The 19,945-nt window shown below is 47.4% G+C and overlaps 1 long non-coding RNA gene across 2 annotated transcripts in view; it reads left to right on the forward strand.

Moving 5' to 3' along the window:
* The window catches only part of LOC121078562, a 37,841-nt gene extending 22,976 nt beyond the window's left edge, over nucleotides 1-14,865 (forward strand). Inside the window, exons 4-5 of one of the 2 annotated variants that reach the window (XR_005824640.1) lie at nucleotides 11,358-11,473; nucleotides 13,536-14,865. This is a non-coding gene — a long non-coding RNA (uncharacterized LOC121078562). Of the gene's footprint in view, nucleotides 1-4,804; nucleotides 4,851-11,357; nucleotides 11,474-13,535 lie in introns of those variants that run through there. The other variant, XR_005824641.1, reaches the window with a different exon arrangement.
* Nucleotides 14,866-19,945: the final 5,080 nt, after the last annotated feature.

Consider the following 19,945-nt stretch of genomic DNA (forward strand, 5'->3'; position numbering starts at 1 on the left):
CTGCAGTGCCCCCGAAGCTGCTGGGACACAGCGAGCCAGCCGGCCTCGTGGGCAATGCTTGGAGGAGGTCATGTTTTGGAGGTGGATGGGCACCTTCAGAGGGCAGCCCTGGGAAGTCTGCTCCTGCCCTCCATCTCTGGCAGGGAGGAGAAACATCAGCTACTTGGCATCATCTGCAGCCAAGGCTGAAACCCACCTCACAGAAATAGTGGGAAGGAGGAGAACCACGCAAGGCTCCAAAAGGCACGTCGTGCCCTGAGCATTGGCTGCGTGTCTGACAGTGGTTTGAGCCAATGACACACATGGGGTTTTGCCATCACTGCGGTTTCTCCATGTGAAGAATTTTATGGGAACAAGAGAACAGAATGAGCTTATTCCTCCAGAGATGTTTCCTTCTTCCCACAAACTGTCCCTTCACCCTATCCAAGTCCTTTAGGTGTGTCTTCTTCCTTACCACCATGAGCTTTTGGGTGTCCCAGAGGTTTTGAAGTGCACTGCATCCCGTCATGGCCTTGGGTGAACACATCACCCCAGGCATCTGCTGGCAGCGACATACTGCTGGGGGCTGTGAAAAGGTGTTCCCCCAAATGGAGGTGCAATGGTACCTGTGGGAACAGCCTCCTGGTGACACAGCCAGCCTCCTTCCCGGGTGGCATAGTGGCACGGTGTGCAGTGCAGGGTGCCTGTGCAGTGCTCGCCCTTGCCATGTAGGCTCCTGCACCCTGGGAGCAAGAGGTTTAAAAAGGCAAACTTTGCAGCAAATTCCAAAGAGAACTGAGCTGCTTTTCCATTTCTAATGCTGCTAAGTAGGTCAGATTAATGGATTAATGGCTTTCAGGAAAGCAAAATAACACCACATTGTTATTTGCAGTGTAATGAAAGGAGTACTCCTAATCCAGGTTGTGAACAAGGTGTGAAGAGCAGTAGGGATTTCTTGTATAATAATGATAGGGGGATGGGTTGTAAAATGGAAGAACATGTATTTCTTTCACAGGCCGTGAAACCAAATGATGTAGGGGAAGAAAAACACTGTGGAATAGCAATTATGACTGGGGCACAGGTGTGGAGAAGAAAGAACTGCTGAGAAAGGAAAGAACTGTTGGCCAAAAAAAAAAAAGAAAAAGAAGAAAAACCACAGTGGGTAGAATTTTGTGTTGATGATGAAAAGGACTGCACGGGAATAAGGAGGGCCAGGCTGGATGAGCCTGAATCTTTAGGTTTAATTCACTTTTCAGTGCAAGCAATCATGACAGATCATGAAAGTATCTCCTGAGATACCTTAGGGAATTTGTTTTAGATTCCCAGGGCTGAACCAGTTGCAGTAGGGACTCTGCGTTGCTACTTGGGATATAAATATTGCTGGGGAGTTATCTCATTATGGAGTACTTCAGACTCTCTAGATGTAGATCAGAAAACTGCTACTGATCGTGGCAGAGCTCAGATAGTCTCTGTGTGGGAGATGGCAGATCTCTGCACTGAAGAAGCACCAAAACTGGCAAGCAGTGGAACTGGTTCGTCTTTGGTGTTGGCAAGTAATTTAAGATGTTACAGGAGAACAGTTAGGAGCAAAATCTCCTTGGGCCGAGCAAAATGCATTCATTTAGTTTACTGTAAGTGGAAACATAAGCTAAGAGGAAAATTGATGAAATGATCCAGCAGAAGGTCTGGGCCTTTAATGTGGACTATGCCTAGACTCCTCCAGAAGTCAGAGGTGCTAATATTATCAGCTAGTAGTGTGAGAGCCTGAACATATGGACTCTACACCCAGCTGGATGAACAGCTGCATTAATAATGGTGCTAGGAACAAGCCACCCCAATAGGAGGGGGAGAACAAAAATGTTGGACGTACACCATTGCATGTTCTGCCCGTAAGATCTGCAGGGTTAGGAAGTCGTTTCTGTGTCCAACTCAGAGCAGCCCTGTGCTTGACCGTACTGGCTCGTTGGGGTCCAATTAGTGGGATTCAGCCCATCAGTGGCATTCCTTGCCCCCTTGGAGATGTGCTTCATAAAATTCTGTTTGTTTAGTCTGGCTAAATAATAGCTGAGCTGGAAGGTGGTTGGTGGGAGATAAATGCCAGGTAGAAGAGCGATTTCATCACATTATGATGTTGGCATAGAGACAAATGGATATAGTCCGGCCATGAATAAATACTGGGCTGAAAATGAGCACAGTCTAGGCCTGGAAAGCTCAAGAGTCCTCCCATCATGGTTTTGGGGTGAAAAAAAAAAAAAGCTCAGATAATGTAAAGTGGGAGTAGATAAGACAGCTGCTGGTGGGAGGAGGGAGCAATATATTAAATTTCTTATCAACACTCCTCTGCCAGAGCAGTGTGAGGAGTTCACTTTCTGCATAGGCAGAAGCTGTAGGGAGGCAACCTATTTATTTTCCCTGATACATAGTGATTTAGTTACCCAAAGGAAAATACTTCATAATGAAGGCTACATCTTGTTGTCAGTGGTTAAAATATTGATACACTACTTCTGGATAAAAAATCAATGTATTCGGAGGGGTCTCTAATGATACTTTATGTAGTTCTGTGTATGGATGACTGATACCCTCCTGTACATAGATTTCCTTGGGATTTAAAAAGCTCACAAGAAAACTCAACAAAAAAGTAATTAATTCCCCTGGATGTTTTGTTCCATATACTGAACTTTGGAACTACATAGAAACTAGGACATTTTTCTGATGTTTCTCAGTTAAAGTAATATCCCTGATACATACCAATCTTCCTCCATAATCTTTACAATATATCATTATGTACCTTTTCATTCTAAGAAATGATGCCTATAAAAGCTATATTGTATCTGAATAGCTAATTAACTCTGAGCACTGCATTTTTTTGACCAATCCAATAAAAATGTATATTTCAGGTTCTCTCAGTTGAACCTTGTAAAATGAGTTTTTTTTTAAAAAAAAAAAATATTCTACGAGCTGTATGTGCAACGATTTATCTGTGATGTAACGAAAGACAAAGCTGTGTCCCAGAAGCAAGCAACAACAATGTTCCTGGGCAAATACAAAGTAAAAGAGCTGTATTTCCAGCACAGGATGTAAGACCATGTTCTTTCCTGGAAGGCATAGAGAGGGTATCTCGATGGGGCAGTTGCATATGAGCACTGCTTTGTTATGCCATAATTTTGGCAAGGGCGTCACAAGAAGTGTCCGTGCAAGTCATTGCACAAGCGTTGGTATGTCAGAGCCCGGTGAAGTCACTGCACATGACTCATTCAAAGTGATGGATTTTTTTAAAGGGTGACAAAACAAATTGTTCATCCAGAGTCTTAGGACTGTGTTATGTAAAGCACTGCATAAGATTGTGCCTAGAGCAGGGATAACGTAATGGCTTCCTGCACATCCCCTGCCACTGCTGCAGCCTCCCACGGGGTGACCTGTGCTGGCCATAACTCAGCAGGCTCAGCTCCACCACCGCTGTGGTTATCCTAGTTAGCAAGGATCATGAGACTGAAGTCTTTGCCATAAAAGAAACAGGAATCGTTCCTTCTCGTGCTTCTAGACCACAGGTCACTTGCCTTTTGACCACCTGACTACCCAGGTTTGCTTCTTTGCTGCTCCTTGATGGACCAGGATAGGTGAGGCAGCCTCTCACGGTAAAGATGTGTAAAAGAGGTGGATGTCAGTGCTGCCGTACATGGAGGTCATGGAAAGGGCTGTACACAATAACAAAGGTTACTATTTTTTTTAATGCTTTTCTTCTAAATATAAGTGTTTCCACAAGTGCTGCTTTGTCGTCCCCACTCCTTAAGGTCATCAATCTGATATTCCAGCTACCTGTAATGTTAGAAAAGGATCGTCTCGAGGTTATTGACACATCACATGCCAGTGCATCCTGATATATTCTCTTCCTCTTCTGTTGTCTAGATAGCATTTCTTCAGTTTCTAAAATTTCAGCTCTAAGTCACATCTTCTCTTTTTGTTAAATGTAAATGGGATTGTTTCAAGAAGCCATACTTAGAATTATCTTATGTAAGGCAAATATGGGCATTCGGGTCATCTCAGCTACAAGGGGTGGGGTTTGGATTACTCTGTAATAAGTTTTTAGGACTTGTGTTAAGATAGCTAGGCTGAGATTTAAGTACCCAGCAGCATGGATCCGGGTCAGATCGTCCCTGGAACTGGCTTATCTGAGCTTGAGTGCTCATATGTACGAGTCCCCTGGAATGTCACAGGTTCTGATCACAGGTCTGTGTGTAAAAGCATCTCTCGCTGCCTGATTTGATCCTGCAGTTTATTTTGTTGAATATTTAACCAGTTACAGCTCTGTGTGACAGCATTTCAAAACACTAGGCTTGGAAACATGGAATGGGAGGCATGGAAGAGGAGGGGTCCCAGCTGAAACCTTTCCACCAGTGCCAGAAAACTGGAGATGAGGTTCCTCCAAATCAGGGGGCTTTTATTTGAGCCTCCTGTGCTTTTACACCATTAGGTGTCCCTCTAGGTTTTGACTTACCAACACCAGCCCCACCTGTTTGGAAGGAGGCATCTTGGCCATATGCAGAGATGAGAAATGCTGGGTTCCACCACGGGTGGAGTGTCCAGACCCAAATCTTCTGGGCACTTTGAGGAGTGGAGAACTTACCTCTGAAATAAGGACGCTTGTGCTGCCCCTGGCTTTGTCGGCTGTTCTTTTAATTTACAGAGAAGTGTATCTTGGAAAGGAGCTGGTGGCAGTGCCTGGGAGGGGAGTTCAGGTGCTAATCTGACAAGACACGTATAAATGTATATTTATATAAATGGCACGGACAAAAATAGCAGCTTTAAAGCACAATTATTCCCTTAGGTTGACACTCCTGCCCGTGTGCCCAGCAGCGTGTCAGATTCTCAAGGAAAAAGCAGCAGTAGGGACAGCAGTTTCAAAACCTGTTTCTGAAGTTTCCTGGCCTCATCCTGCAATGCTACTGCACCCAAGAAACCTTTACACCTGCAATCCAGCCCAGTTACCAGGGCTGAGTACCTAAGTGAGGAATGAGAATGAGATGCTGAGCTTGGCTCTTAGGGCAGATTTGAGCATGGGCCACAAGGTTGGCCAGGGGACCTCGTTCACCCCTGTACTGATTTCTGCATTTCAAAAAGAACTGCAGAAATACTGCAAAGCTCAGCTTCTCTCAGAGCTGCTACTGAACCTCCTGCCATTGTATCCCGTCACCAGGATGCTCCTCGTGCTGCTGTGCAGGCAGTTTTCCTGTGAATGCTGCAGGAAGGGCTCCTTGGAGCCCCGAACACGCTCCTCCCTCCCTTACTCCAGCAGTAATTCCCTCTCTTCCCAATAACCTTCAGCTTCCCTGAGCCTAAATACATGACAAAGACAGACCTTTAAAAATGTTGGACAGAGACCCAAACTGAAGGGCACTGTGATAAATTCCAGCAGCGGTTTGACGTGATGGGAAATTCATTCCTCCCACATAAATTATTTTCTGCACTTTTCAGGCTTTAGCCTTTTACCGTGCATTTTCAGCAATAAACAATGAAATATGACATTATTTACTCGTGAAGCACTAATAATGCGTACCAGCCATAAAACCTGACGATGCTCCGGAAAGCACCCCATCACCAGCACAAACACAGGGAAGACAGAGCGTGCCAAGAGCTCACAGAGGTGCCGACCCGCCTGCCCTCCGTGCCTCATGGTGCGAGCAGCGGATTTATTCCCTCCTTGCTTAGCTGCCCAAATGCATGGGGTGGCCTCTGCTTTCAGGTTCATCTACCCTGATTTTGTCAGCATCCCTGAGCTGCTCTGTCGCTGCCTGACCCGCCTTGTTTAGTGGCACAGCCCCGCAGAGCCTAGCTCATTTGGGGCTGTGAGATGGATTGGAAGTTGAGCACCCCTGAGCCATGGGGCTCCTCCACCGGTGGCTTGGCGCGGCTCTGCCACGAGGGCCAAGCGTCGGAAGGGATTTTCGACACGTGAATATGTATAACGGCATAATGAAGTCTGGCTGCTTTAACTTTCCTGCATGATTTATTGCTTCTCTTGAGGTCTTTCACGTTGGGATTTGATGGGGCTTGACTTTCTGTTGCTGAGCTGCAGGGTAGCTTAGCCTGGCTTTGGGTGATCAGACAGCGCCGCATCCTTGTAGTGCCTCATCCTTGTACCACCCCGTCCTTGTGCCCACACCACACCGTGTGTTTCTGGCTCTGGCTCTGGGAGCTGGCTGCTCTGCAGCAGCAGCCTCTGCCTGGAGAAGAAGTTTGCAGAATGCATTTGTGGCATCCCAGTGGTATCAGTTGTTTTGTTGTGCCAAACAAGAAAGGTTTCAGGTTAAATTAAATGTGAAGCCTGGGATGCTCCTGGGTGCTAGCAAACCTCTGAGCCAGAGGGATTCCCAGGTGTGTGATCATGCAGAAGGGCTAGCTAGCCCAGTAAAGGCTTGGGCTAAGTGTGCTGGGTAGCAGGTCGTACTTCTTTGTCCCTTTGGGCTCTGGCAGTGTGAGGAGCACAGTTGGCTTATCAAACAGTCAAAATACATCGGAGATGCACGCTGGCAGAGCGGCGAGCCTGTCTGTGAGGGAGGAGGAGGAACCTGGCCTCCTCCAAAGAAAACACGGAGCAGCTTTGGCCATATCTATTATCATTATTGGAGCTGTCAGACGAGATTCAATACAGAGCTTTAGATAGATGTATCGAGGCCAGCTTCCACGCTGACTTCCCCCAGCAGCGAGGGAGCCTGGCTCCCATCTCATTTGTGCTCATTTAATCCCATTGATCTCCGCAAAGCCTGGGTGAGGAGTGCAGCAGAGCAGGGGGACAGGATAAGCACGTGGGGACAAACTCTTCCAGAAGGAAAGATTTGTTCCTAAATCGGGTCACTGGGAAGCTGGACCTATTACTTTCTGATTTCTATCCTTCTTCCCCTGCAGTACGTTCTAGCGGCTTGTTTTAACTGTTTCACTCCATCTTCAGGTCGTCCTGAGAAAGGGAAATTATTATTTTAGAAGAATTCAAGCAAATATTTCTGTTTTTTAGCTGTGCGGCAGTCAGTCTCAAAGGGACAGGACCATGTCAGTTCTCCTATCTGTTAAAAAAATATTGTGTCAGAAGTGGGATCCCTGTGGGGTCTGAAAGATTTACGCTGAGTAATTATAAATTTCTGTAGAAAATGAGAACATGCAGAGGAGGTAGTCAGTTTGTTCTAGGACCTGAAACCACAGCTCGAGTTTGCTGTCCAGATTAATTAGAGAGCTGGAAAGGTTGCATATGTGATTACATTTTTTTCTTATCTTGTTCCAAAGTCCACGCAATATCTACAGTGCTTCAGAGTTATATATGCTTTAAAAAAAAATCAATAGTAGCAGAGTTCTTATTATCACCAGCCTACAAATAAAGCTGTATTAGAAGCAGAGGGAGAAATACATTGGTATGGAAACAGGCTTCACCTTTATGTTTATGAGTGGATTTACCTATAAGAAAAGCTATGGAAAAATCTCAAAAATTACTGAAGGAAAATGATAAAAACAAAACAACAACAACCCTGTAACCCAGTGCTGTCACCTCCTCTAGCTGAGGCATAAAAAAGCAGTTGTCTGAGCATTCTTGAGTGAAAGAGGTGTTGGATTTTGGCTTGGCCACCAAACTCCACCTGGGTGCTTCTGTACCTTTATCTCCATGGACAAGAGCTTGTTTAAGAGTAGGTGCACACTTGGCAGGACCCTGAGAAAGAGGCAAGCCCCTCCTTTGGTCCCCGGAGATGAAATAAAGATAGCTCTAGACATCTCTTCTCCCAGGACACGTGGATATCAAGCAGTTGCTGCTGCTTGAATCACTCTCCTCAAGTGTCAGCGTAAAGGCAGAACGGACACCTCCAGAGGATGCTCTCTCCCATCCACCCCACAGAGAATTCGTCGCAGTTCGGCTCCCTTGCTGCCACCACCGGCCAGACCTTTGGGTGGAGGAAGGCGGCATCAGTGCATGGAGGATGCCAGCGTGCCAGCTGGGCACTGTCACGCACTGCCACCTGCAAGCAGCAGACTCAGCAAATTTGACCATGCCCTTTTCACCCCCTGTGATAAACACCCCGTCACGGCAGTTTTACAACACGGCTCGGAACGGGATCTGCCCTTCGTTATCCAAACGAGGTCGAATTGGTGCCAGCATACAGCCATGAGTCACGGCAGGTTTCGATCGGGATTTCTGACTCCTGAACGAGGACTGATGAGGCTCCCAGTAGCTCCTATTAATCTTATTCCCCCCGAGCAGTGCGTGGCTGCTGTTGCAGAGTTTTTGTGTTCTCCTTCACTCGTCCGCATGAGAGGTGACAGTGCCACAGGTCTGACAGAGGGGACAGGGACGGGAAGGAACTCACCTGGGTTTCAGGCCGCTTCTCTCACCCTTTTCAGCTTGGGAGGCTTTCCACTCCATGCTGCGTGGTTCAGGTCTCTCTTCAGCACTTCAGGAAGCTTTCAGACCAATTAAATCCTTAATGATCACCTCTCAGCTCCTGGTGTGGCGGCAGGCTAGCTGCGTGCCTCCGTACACACAGCTTCAAAGTCACCTGGGACAAGGCAAAATTCATCTCCCTGCTCTCCTCCCCATCACACCCTGTCCAAGGGCATGGCCCTGGGAAGCCGAGGGGATGAGTTTTCTGTCGAGCCTCGCATCCTTCCGATGTCGAAACGCTTTGTGGAGCCGGGGCCTGTAGGGAAGCCAAGCTGCTGTTTATGTGATCGATGAAAAGTTTTACACAGAACCTTGGATGCTCACAAAAGAGGGGAAAGGATGTAGCTTCAACAGCTCTTCACGTGAAAACAAGATGTTTATTGGTATTGAAACACCCTGCTAGGCTGAAATCAGATGCCAAGTGATGTGGGCTCGAGCCAGCATGGGCCTTGCTTGGCGGGGGAGGGGGCAGGCTGGCTTTTTGCATAGGACTCTCTAAAATTTCCCTGTCATTACGTGTAATAGTAGAAGGATAAATGCACAGCATGGTGAGACGATTAAGGTTGGAGCCAAGGGGGACAGAGCCAATAACATTTGGTGCATTTTCCTGTCATATGAATTCTTCACACCTTGAACTACTTTTCCTTGATTTTCTTCTTCGTTGTCTTTTCTTTCTTCTTCTTTTTTAATTTTTTTTTATTTTTTTATTTTTTTTTTATTTTATTGAGGCAACAGCCAATAAAAGAAACTAGTGGGTTAGAACCCGCGTAAGCAGTCTCCCACTGTGCTTTATTCCCCACAGGCTCCTTGCATCAAAGGGAAGGCAGCAAAATAGGGCGACCGAGCGCTACGTAGGAGTGGGAACGAGCTCGCTGCTCCCCACTCCTTGCCGTGCACGGGGATGTCACCCTGCCAGCGAGGGCTTCTGGCCTCGTGAGGACACTGGCAGGCACCTGGCTGGGGTGCAGGGGATATCTCAGGGCCTTACACAGGGCATGTAGTGCATGATTTGATTCCACATTCCTCCTTCCCCGTCTCTTCACGTGCAAACCTGCTGCTCCATGCTCTCACTCCCTCCTCTGCCACCTCCTCTCCCTGCATTTCAGTCCCCTTCTCTAGCTGGGGATGCACAGACACACTGGTCCTGGTTGTTTCCTGCTTGACCCTTCATTAGGAAGGATAATTTCACACAGACCTCGTTCCCACGCGCAGTGCCTTCCTTTCCTCGCCCCAGCGTACCGACCTCACAAATGTTGAATTAGCAAATCCGGGCCTCGTGGACGCAGCAGACATTATTTCCAGCTCATTTCAAGTTTTACTCCTCTGCTGGTTTTTATCACGCTCCGTTCAGCACTTGGTGATTTTGTTCCATAACAATGGGATCAGTGTCTCGTAATGAGCGTGAGCCACAGGGTTGCATCCTGGAAAACTGGGACACGCTGTAAAGTGCTGACTGTGCCCCCCTTCCTGCGAGGCATTAACCCTGAGATTTTAAGGCAGCGGAGAGGGGATGAGCCCTGGTTATGGGAGATCTGTGGGAGATTGCTGGAGACCTCCTCTCCCACCCTGAGCAAGCCTCACTCATGGAGCTGCTCTTAATTTCACGTCTTATTTAGCCACCAGCAGTGCTGCTGGTAGCAAGCATGGAAAGGATGAGGGGAAGAGCATTAGGAGACAAGTCTTATTTACAGCTTGGAAAAATCTGCATTTTAGAGTGAGGCACATTACTTAAAAATCGGGAAAGACAAAGGGGCACCTTGCAAGGGTGTGCGTTGCCTGGGCAACTAGCACAGCATCTGCAGCCCTGCAGCCCCTGCAAACGTCCTCGCCGTGCTGCTTTGCTGCACGCTCATGCCTTGAGCTTTGCTCCCGCTTGTGTCCGCCTCTGCTTCGCTGAGCTGCTGGCTGGGGAAACGGGCAGGGTCTGGCACAAGGAGCCTATGTATGCTGCTGGCAAGAAATGAATCTTCCTCCAGTCTTTCAGCTCGCCTAAGCTGCTGCATTTTGCAGAGGCTGAGCCCCACACTTACACGTGCTGCGGGCTGCACCCTTGTGCACCTTTAGATGGAGCTGGGTGCAGTCGTGTCTTCTGTTCAGAGCTGAATCCTACGTATCTGGCTGTGCCTGGTATCAAAGTTACATTTATGAAGTAATTAGGCTTGAGGACAGATGCTTGCCTCTTTTTTTTCTGCTCCTTTTTTTTTTAAAAAAAAAGAAAGAACCAACACTGTAAAAGAAAAACACACTCATCTTGCAGAGATGGGAGCTCTCTTGACAGCAAAACAGCATGATGGATGTGCCAGGGCATCATTTCATCAGAATATCAAGCCATGAGGTTGGCTACTGCCATTCATTCTTGTCATTTGAATCCTCTTGATGTGTAAGATGACATTAAAATCCTGTAAGAGAGAAGTGCTGCAGCTCTCCTTGTCAGAGCAGGCTGTGCTGGCGCGTCCCACCAGCCTGGGCCAGTGCAGGCAGAAGGCAGCTCTTCCTTGGGCACGAAGGTAAAACAAAAAAAAGCCTACCGGTACTTAGTGCCAGTCCCGCTCCATCTTCCGAACAAAGGGAAAGACAATTCTCAGCTGCCATGAACATAGGAACAAACTGTCACGGCATTTTATTTTTTTTCAGTTTTCTTCACCCTGTTCATGTAAAAAGTTGGGGTTTTTCCTTTTGCTGGTGGCAAAAGGGATTTGCTTTTCTTGAGCCTGTTGCTGTTCTCTGCCTTTTTCTTTAACATCTTGAGCAGTGGGCCAGTGGCCAGATGTCTAAAGGTGTTTAAGCATCAACAGATGCATCTGGGTACCTGGAGGGATTTTTCAAAAGCATCTTGCTGTAATTGTTTATGATATTCTGCACTCCTGTCATGATCTCTTCGGTAGCATCACTATTCCTGCCAGCATTGCATTTTCTATTGCAGAACTGAGCTGAATTTTGCTTCTTTTCTTCCTCCTAGTCCCAGAATTCCAGGAAGCTGTACAAAGAGAGAACAAAATGGGCAAGAGTTGCTGCGGATGGTTGTATCTGTGGAAATTTTGGTGTCCTTATAAATACCAACAGCATGCTGACAAGGTGCGTGCTTTCATCTACAGCAGCAAACTCCAGTACAAGCAGGGCATTTTCATAGATGTGATCTTGGACCGAAAAACATAGAGAAAAATCAGCTGCTCTGTCCCTTTGAAATGCAAACTATTCCCATGTTGCAACATCGTGGCCAAATTTGCTAGCGGATTTTGAGCACCTCGTGCTCTCTTAGAAGCAGCAGTTGCTTTGCAGAGCTTCCTCTTCGCTTTTGTCTGTGATGAGACAACAGAGTTGTGGTAAATTCTGGGGGTGATAGTTGTGCTGTCATTAAATAACTAGGTAAAAACCCGGCAGATTTCAGATAGATCTGCAAAAAGCCCCATTCCCTGCCCTGGGACAAGCTGCAGGCATGGTTGCATCGCGGGGCGGTGATCACAGCGAGTGGGTGTGCAAGCTCCATCCTGCACTGCCATCTATAGCGCGGCGCTGAGCACAGCAAATGGCACAAAGCAGACCAGAATGCCCCCAGATCCTTTGTGCAATTAATTAAAGTGGGGATGTAGGGAGCAGGAGGGCACCTCTGCCGCCGTGACCAGTGCCGTGTTGGACAGGACGTGAGCAGCATGCTCGGGGTGTAAGCCCATCTGCCCTCCTCTCTGCCTGCCCCTCGTCCTCTCTTTTTGTTTGCAAAACATTTTCATCCCCTCCAAATCGATACAGAAATGTCCAGCTTTCACCAGAGGGCAGCTCCAGATACACCAAATCAGAGGCGTGAAACCAAAACCCATTTTGACTCTGATGAGCAAAGGGAATTTCTTTTATTTTTGATTTTTAAACCAGATGTTGCTTTCATGCTCTGAAACCTCTGAAACAGCTGAATGGATTTTCTTCAAACTCCTCACACGCACAAAAATTCACCTTTGGGCTCCGAACAAGCTTAAGAAATCACAGCGCGATGGAGATTTTTTTATTCCTCCCCTTGTCCTTTTTTGATTTGGAAAGTTAAAAGGATCCTAAAATAGAAGCTGAGAATTGGATTTAACGTCCCTTTGTTAACGCTAGCACTGCTTCCAAGTCTGCAATTATCCTTTCTTAAGGTCCCTGGTTCCCATCCCTCTTACACTTCCAGCTGCCACATTTTTTATTAAAATAACTGCCACAACTACGATGAGGACCGGCTCCTCCCTGATGCCAACCAAAGAGGGAGCTTTCTGAGATGGATGAGAGAAAGCCCAGGTCTGGCCTCATTTCTTCTGCCTCCAAAACTGACCCGTGCTGCTGGGGACAGAGAGCAGGGTGGCAGTAGCTGGGGAGCCCTAAACAGCTTCCAACAAAATGGTCTTGTGGGATGCCTGATCCCAACAACAGCCTCACCCTAGCACTCATTACTGGTCTTGAGAGATGTGTATGTAGCTGACTGCAGTCCCTTTTGGTACTGTATAGGAATATGTAGGAACTCTCAGAAAACATCTTCATTGGCAAGAGATGGACCAAAACTATCAGGTCCTGCTCTCGTCATTGATATTCAGCAACCCCCATCCGTGCTGATGAAATGTCTTGCATGAGTAAGTACACCCAGCCTGAATACAGAGCAGATGAACCCTGGTGTTGGTATGGGAGTAAAGCAGGGGAGGCTCTGCAGGTGCCTGAATGATGGATTTCAGACACCCCAAGAGCTTGGAGACCGAGGGAAAGCTGTTCATAGCATCCAAAAAGGATTTGGTGAGAGCAGCCCGTGACGCTAACAGTCTGGACAGGCTCCACACAGACCGATGTGATGGTCAGCTCGGGCACTGGCTGCTTGAGCAGAAAGCAAGATGCTAAATGAAGCCCTGGAAAGCAAAACCTCACACTGAGCCTGGGCTGTGGGTGAGCAAAGCACAGGGAAGGAGACAGGAGGGGTAAAGCAGAGACAGATTTTTATCATTTTAGCTAATGAAACTAGCCGTAAACTTCACCTGTTTATGCCTCCCGTAATTCCTCTTCTTGTTCTTGCAAGCCCAATTCAATTTTCTTTTTATCCTTGCGTATGTATCAGTAAATAGCCAATTACTAGCGTTGGTCCCTGCCAATAAATTGCTTGCTTTTTATTTGTTCCCCTTCCTTCCAGAGCCCGTCAGCATTAAGCACTGCTGCAGTGTGTGGAAGGGGTGGAGGGCACATAAAACAAGTCATCATTGAGCGTGGCCTCTCTTCTTGCAAGAGGAGCGTTTGGAGGATGCAAACAGCTGGAATATGGGTAATTTCATGACCGTAAAAACTTCATTTTCCTTTTATTGCTATCGAAAAGCTCTGGATAGGTGCATCTCTCATCCGGCTGATTAACCTGAGGTTAGCGCAGATGTGCACCTCTGTGCACCAGCAGCGGCGTACCTCAGCCTCCCTCCAAAAGGCAACCAAAGGCGAAGTGTTGCTGGCATGAAGAGACAAAGAAGAGCCTCCCTTTTTCATCTGGCACTCCGGTGCAGCCTCGCTACGCCCACTTCGGCTGCTTTCAGCTCCCACCGTGCCTCCCGGTTGCCTAGCAATCCTAACAATATTTTATGAGGCTTTATTCCAGGGGCACAGCGTATTAATGCCGAATTTTAGCGAGGCGCTCCAGGAGAAGCAAAGAGGAGGCCTGAGATAACATCACATCGATTTATTACCGGCAGGCTAGGGGGAGAAAAAGAAAATACCAAGTGGCGATGACGGGGATTTAGTGGTGAGGGCTGAAGAGCTGCTGGGAGCAGCATTTTGGGGGTGATGCGTTGTACCGGTGCTGCCTGAGCAAGAAACCTGTGGTGAAATTATCCCTTCTGGGTAGCTGGATTGCTCCTCTGCAAATTTGGGGATGCTGGGCCAGGGTTTTCTAGCGGTAGCTCTGGGGAGGACGATGCCTGCAGGCACGTGAAAGGAGGCTGGAGGGGATGAGACACACCGGATGCTGGTCAGGGGCCACCAAATTTCCTTCCACCCTGGGCACAATGAGAACGAAAGCACCAAAATGCATAAATCTGTTTCAAAGCACATTCCCTTGGTTTCTCCCTTCCTATCCCCAATCAAACATAACCTGGGGTTATATTCTATACCATTAATTAATCCCTCGGGGTTAGGTTCATGTTTTCCAAAGGCTACAGAGTTCCTATTTTTATGTTTTATTTTGGCTAGCACAAACTTTGTCCAAGACCCAAGCTTGCTATAATGGTTACTCTTAATGTTTGGTGTTGTTTTTGTTTTAAGCCTGCCTTTAAAAAAGAAAAACAGCACCCTTAATTTTAGCAAAGATTACTCCATAATAGTAATCTCTTGCTAACATAAACTGAATTAGGTTCAGCCATTAAACTCTTACATAATTACTATTTTGTTGATGAAGAATAACCTTCGGTTACATTCTGCAACTGTTTCATTTCTGCAAAACATGTATTTATAAAAAAATCAATAGAAATGTTTTCATGCCTTCTTATTTCTTTCACCCTATTTTTGGAGGTTTTTTTTTTTTTTTTTCAAATTCCAGGGTACACTTTTTTTTTTTCCAAGCAAATAAACATGTCCCCTCCTGCTTGTAAAGCAAGCACATTAGCATGAGGGTACTGGTAAGTGAAAATTACTCTAAACAAAAGTGAAACCTATTTCATTGATTTTTTCAGTGGCCAAGCTGAAGGACAAGTAAATTGGATTTTTAAAATCCTTTCACTTTTAATACTGTATGGTATTATTAGTAATGTGAGTAAGTAAAACTGTTTATAGCAGATGTTTTTCTGAAGTTGACAGTGTGCCCTTAGAGTGACACGCAGTGATTGTAAATATAGCGTTTTCCAGCACTTAAAGCAAATGCCCTTATCACGCTAACATATCTAGCTGGTGCAACCAGCTGCAGAGCAGAATGGGAAATAGGAGGGAGTTTCACACTTCATCCAGGATTTTACTGGGAAGCAGGGTTAGTGCTGGAAATATAATTGAAGGTTAGGTTTGCTCAGTGCTTTGGAGGGCCCTGCAAAGGAGCAGGATGTTTACAGGGGACTCTTCCCAGCGTCTGCTCCAGCAATCCCAAAGGATGCTTGGAGCCCACGGAAAGTGGATATATTTTACAGGTGCTTTTGCTGGCCCCTGCTTAATAACCCAGAGAGAGCCAGACCTGCAAACAGGTCCCAGTGACTTCAAATCTCCTCTGCAGGACGCAGTGCAGTGGCTGGAGACCAGGGAAGTTCCCATGCAGGCCCCTGGTCACCTCGGCCGGTTGGTGTCAGGACACTGCACCCTTCACCTCTGCCCTCGGTTCCCTGGACATTATTGGAGAGGAAGCAAAGCCACATGAAGAATGATCACCACGTCCTTCCTCTAGGTCCAACCCAGCTGTTTTGGTTTTGTTTTAAGGATGCTTGAAGCCAGCAGCCTGGGTGAGAAAGGCTGAATCCGGACCATCTCCTTTTTTCTTGGCATGGCTTTGCCCAGTGTTGGTTTTATTTTATTTTTATTTTTCCTTTTGAAGGGAATATTTTGGTGTCCAGCTCTTCACCAGCAGGCTGATGGCTGATTAAATTAAATTAAAAAGAGGGAGCTGATTAAAAAGGAGGTTTTCCATTGCTGGAAGGGGGATCTGCTAAAGAAGCGCTTGAATGCAACCGGTCCCAATGCCTGGGATAACACGAGGTGGAGGCTGCCGGGTCGTTCACAGCACAGGGATCATGAACGTCTTCTGTGCTCATGCCGTGGGTCATGGATCTAATTCCAGATCACCTAGACTTTCCGTGTGGGCTCCGTGCCTGTAAAAATGCAGGAAGGAAGCTGGGATCAGGTGTGGCCGCTGTGGTTTGGGCAGCGCGTGGCACCCGCTTTACGGAGCTGTGAATCACGAGGGATGTTGGGACAGCAAACATGCAGGCCCTGGCTTTTCTGTTTAAATGTTTTGTAATAATACAGGGTAAATTCTGTAACTTTACTGGCTTCTCCAGCTTCTTGGGCAGGTTGTAAAGCAAGATACTTCAGATCAGCTGCTTCCAGCCCTCCAGACACTGCACAGAGCTTGTTTTCAGCAGCAGACAGGCAGTATATGCTATAGTTGCTCATAAAAGTCCAAAAACATATTCCTTTCAGGCTGAAATGTTTCATGTTTGATATCAGATTTTATATTTATTGGTTCAGTTGTTTTTAGCTGTTGAGAAGTTTGTGTTTTATTTTTCTTTCTCTGTTCGCATTGATGAAAAGCGAGAAAATGAGATCACTCAAAAACGGACCAAAGCAAATAATTCAGAGCTGGCTTGTGTCATATATTTCACCGAGGCCTGAGTTTCAAGCCAAACTGAAAGAAAGTTAGCAGAGTGGGTTTAAAGCTCAAAACACACATGACAGTGTAAAGTTTATGAATTATTTTAACTGCAACCTGTGAAATGGGATTGCTTTTGTAAAATTATCTCGACAACAAATGGTCTCGTTCAAGGCTTTCCAAAATGGGTGATCGTACATCAGGCAGTCCCTGGCATGGATTCTAGAACAGCGACAGCATATCTGCATTGGGAATGAGCGGACCATATAATATTTTAGGCAACGGCAGAGTCTGGGCATCAGATGTTCCTGGGTCTTTACTGTGTTTTGGAGAACTTGCTGTGAAAATACGTTTCTGATAAGTGTGATTTGAAAAAAAGTCCCTCTCTGAAACCTGAATAAGCTGTGAGAGAAACATTTTCAGCATCATGGAGCTTACAGTAAACAGGATCGCAGCTGATTTAGAAAAGAAAAAAAATTGATTACGATAGAAAGAACAACCTCCCTGGGTGGTGCTGCTCCAGGAGGGAGCTGCAGGATGCAGCATCTCATTGAGCCCCATCTCGCAGGTGCTGAGCTGCTGCTCAGCCCCCAGCCCCTCGCAGGGGGCAGCCCTGGCCGGGGGGGTCTGTGCTGTTCAAGGGGCAGGTCCCACGGTCTGCCCACCTTTTTCTGTCTCTGATGCTGCTCCCTTCAGCATAGCAGCCTGCTGGCATCAGGAGAAATGGTGTTTGGCACCCCTTGTGAGCTTTTGGGACCGTGAGTGTTCCCAGCACATCGCTGAATCACCAGTGTTGTTTTCTTCAGCCTTCTGCTGATTAAAAGCTGTGCAGGAAAAGAAAGAGCCCCTGTATCAGTGTATCACCTCCTCCACAGGCGGGCCCTTTCTTATCAGCCCATCTGGATCAAACCCCAGCTCAGATCCGCTGTGAAAGATTTGTAAAGCTGTTCTGGTTGAGGAGGGGTATCTGAGGCTGTCCCTGAGGCAATCAGGGCTCTGCTGCTGTCCCCAGACCCTCAGCAGCAGGTTGCATCCTCGCTGCTGCAGACTTCACAGGTCAGGCATCCGCGTCGTGGCTGAAGTTTTTGTAGATGTATGAGGGCTGTCCCAGGTCAGGGCCGAGGGACATCACTGGGGAGGCACACGGATCAGGGTTAAAAGCACAGACCATTCAACAGGATTGAGAAAACAGGTACAAATCCCGTGAGAGGCTGGGGCAGGCACCATGCCTGTGTGTGGGACAGATACCCTCGTGTGTTTCAAAACAAAACTGGCAGCCCAAATTTGATTTGACTTCTTGCAACAGCTTGGTTAAGAAGAAAATCCTAACAAAGGAGCATGAGAGCAAATCCCCTTTCACTCCCATGTCGCAGTGTTGTGATTTCAGAGACAGAAAAGGGAATTAAAACCCATCCAAGTGGAGAAAGAAGTGAGGCTGCTCCCGCACACAGGTGTGTAAGGGAAAGCAGCTCCCCACTTACAGGGCATGGTGCTCATCACTCGCATCTGCTTCTAATCAGCTTGGACAGAAGCCATAAAAGTGTTTAAAACCCTTCTTGATGGCTGAGAGAAGGGAAAGGGAAAAAGGTTGTGGGGAGCTGTGCAGGAGCAGTTGAATTGGAGGGAACGCTGCCCTCTTCTTTATTTCATCTAGGTATGTGTGATGGTCCCGAAGCATCTGCTTGCTTGCTAACGATGCGCGCTTTACATCCCCCTTAACCCAATCAGGTGGAGAAATGCTGGACTAGGCTTGCGCGGAGACAGCAGAGCCTCTTTTACTTGGAGTAATTGCTTTCCTTCACTCCTCTCCTCCTCCTTCCCTGGGTCAGGGCTGTGCGCATTAGGCTGGCTTTCATTGTTAGCATCAATGTGTTGTCTAGCTGCTGGGTAAATACATCAAGCGGCTCGTGCCCAGCATGCAGTTCACATCTTTCCTCTCTGCCGAGGCTGCTTTTCAATTACGCTTTGGTCTGGGGGTAGAACAGATTTCCTGCGGTGTTGAAGCTGGGCAGGTTCTTTGCTGAATTGGGGCTTGATAAATATGTATCCTGTCTCGTGCATCAGAGTGGCAAGAAACAGCCACACGAACTGCTTGAGAAACGCAGCATTTAACTTACAGAAATTAAGTGTTTTTAAGCAGATGCCACCCAGAAGATAGATCTAGAAACATACGCTTTTATCACTGTTTTTATGAGATTTCTGTTTGCCCAGTGCAGTGGTATCTGGGTGACCAGAACAACCCATTACATTCATTTGCCCACGACTGATAGCACAGAACAGATTCCTGCTGTATGTCGCTGCACGAAGACAGTCAGCAATGACACGCTGCCAAGCAAATGTTTGACAACGGAAAATTGGGTTCTGCGCCTTCCTCTGCATGATGCTGGGTCTATCCTCACTGCTTGCTGTTCTTGTCCCTTTCCCAGCTGCTTTGAGCATTTAATTTCCCCTCCCGGTTCAGGCTGGCCTATTGCACAGGGGTGGTGGCACAGGGCAATGCCTCAAAACGGCACAGGGTGTCACTGCAAAGGGTTTCACCTGCAGCAGGTTATTTCTGCCTGTGCACAGGCTGCGTAGGCATCCCACACCTGGCCAGTCTGGAGCACAGAGAAATAGCTGGAGATGGCACCTTCTAGCCCAGCACCGGTTCCTAGGCACATCGCAGGGGTGGCACAGGGACCATGCTGTCGTCCCCCCCACCCTGTCCCATCCCCAGGGGCCGTGGCTGTTCCCCCCATTTTGTGGTATCCTTCTGGTGGCTCCCGGCCACCTGAATATTTTGGTATGCAACTTGTAGAGTCAGGAAGTTTGGCCACACCTGCAGACACATCCATCCAAAACCTGCTGAGGAAAATGAACCGCTTTAAAGTCAATCCAGCCATACGGAATGAGGTTAATTCAAACAATTCTGAGTGCATTTACATCAGGTATTTACACTGGGATAGCCGGCTTGACTTTTAGCAGGATTAGGCAATTGGAGGAGCGCAAAGCGTTTGCTTGTCTGAAGGGCCCTCGGTTTGATGCTGTTGCGGGGTGGATTAGAGCTGAGCAGAGCCTCAGAGGCTGCCGAGCACAGCGTGCTGCTGCTCGCCGCACAACGAGCTCAGGGAATGGATGCCGCAGGCAAACGGGCTGGTGAGACACAATGCGAAGCATAACCCGCCAGGCAGCCAGGAGGAATCCCATTTCTTTATGCCACCTAATCGCATTTTGCGTGAAGTTGGGATTTATCTCAGCGGCGCTTCCAGCGTAAGCAGCAAATTCCACTCGGAAGA

The sequence above is a fragment of the Cygnus olor genome, chromosome 15 (genome assembly GCF_009769625.2).
Source record: "Cygnus olor isolate bCygOlo1 chromosome 15, bCygOlo1.pri.v2, whole genome shotgun sequence".
NCBI lineage: Eukaryota > Metazoa > Chordata > Aves > Anseriformes > Anatidae > Cygnus > Cygnus olor.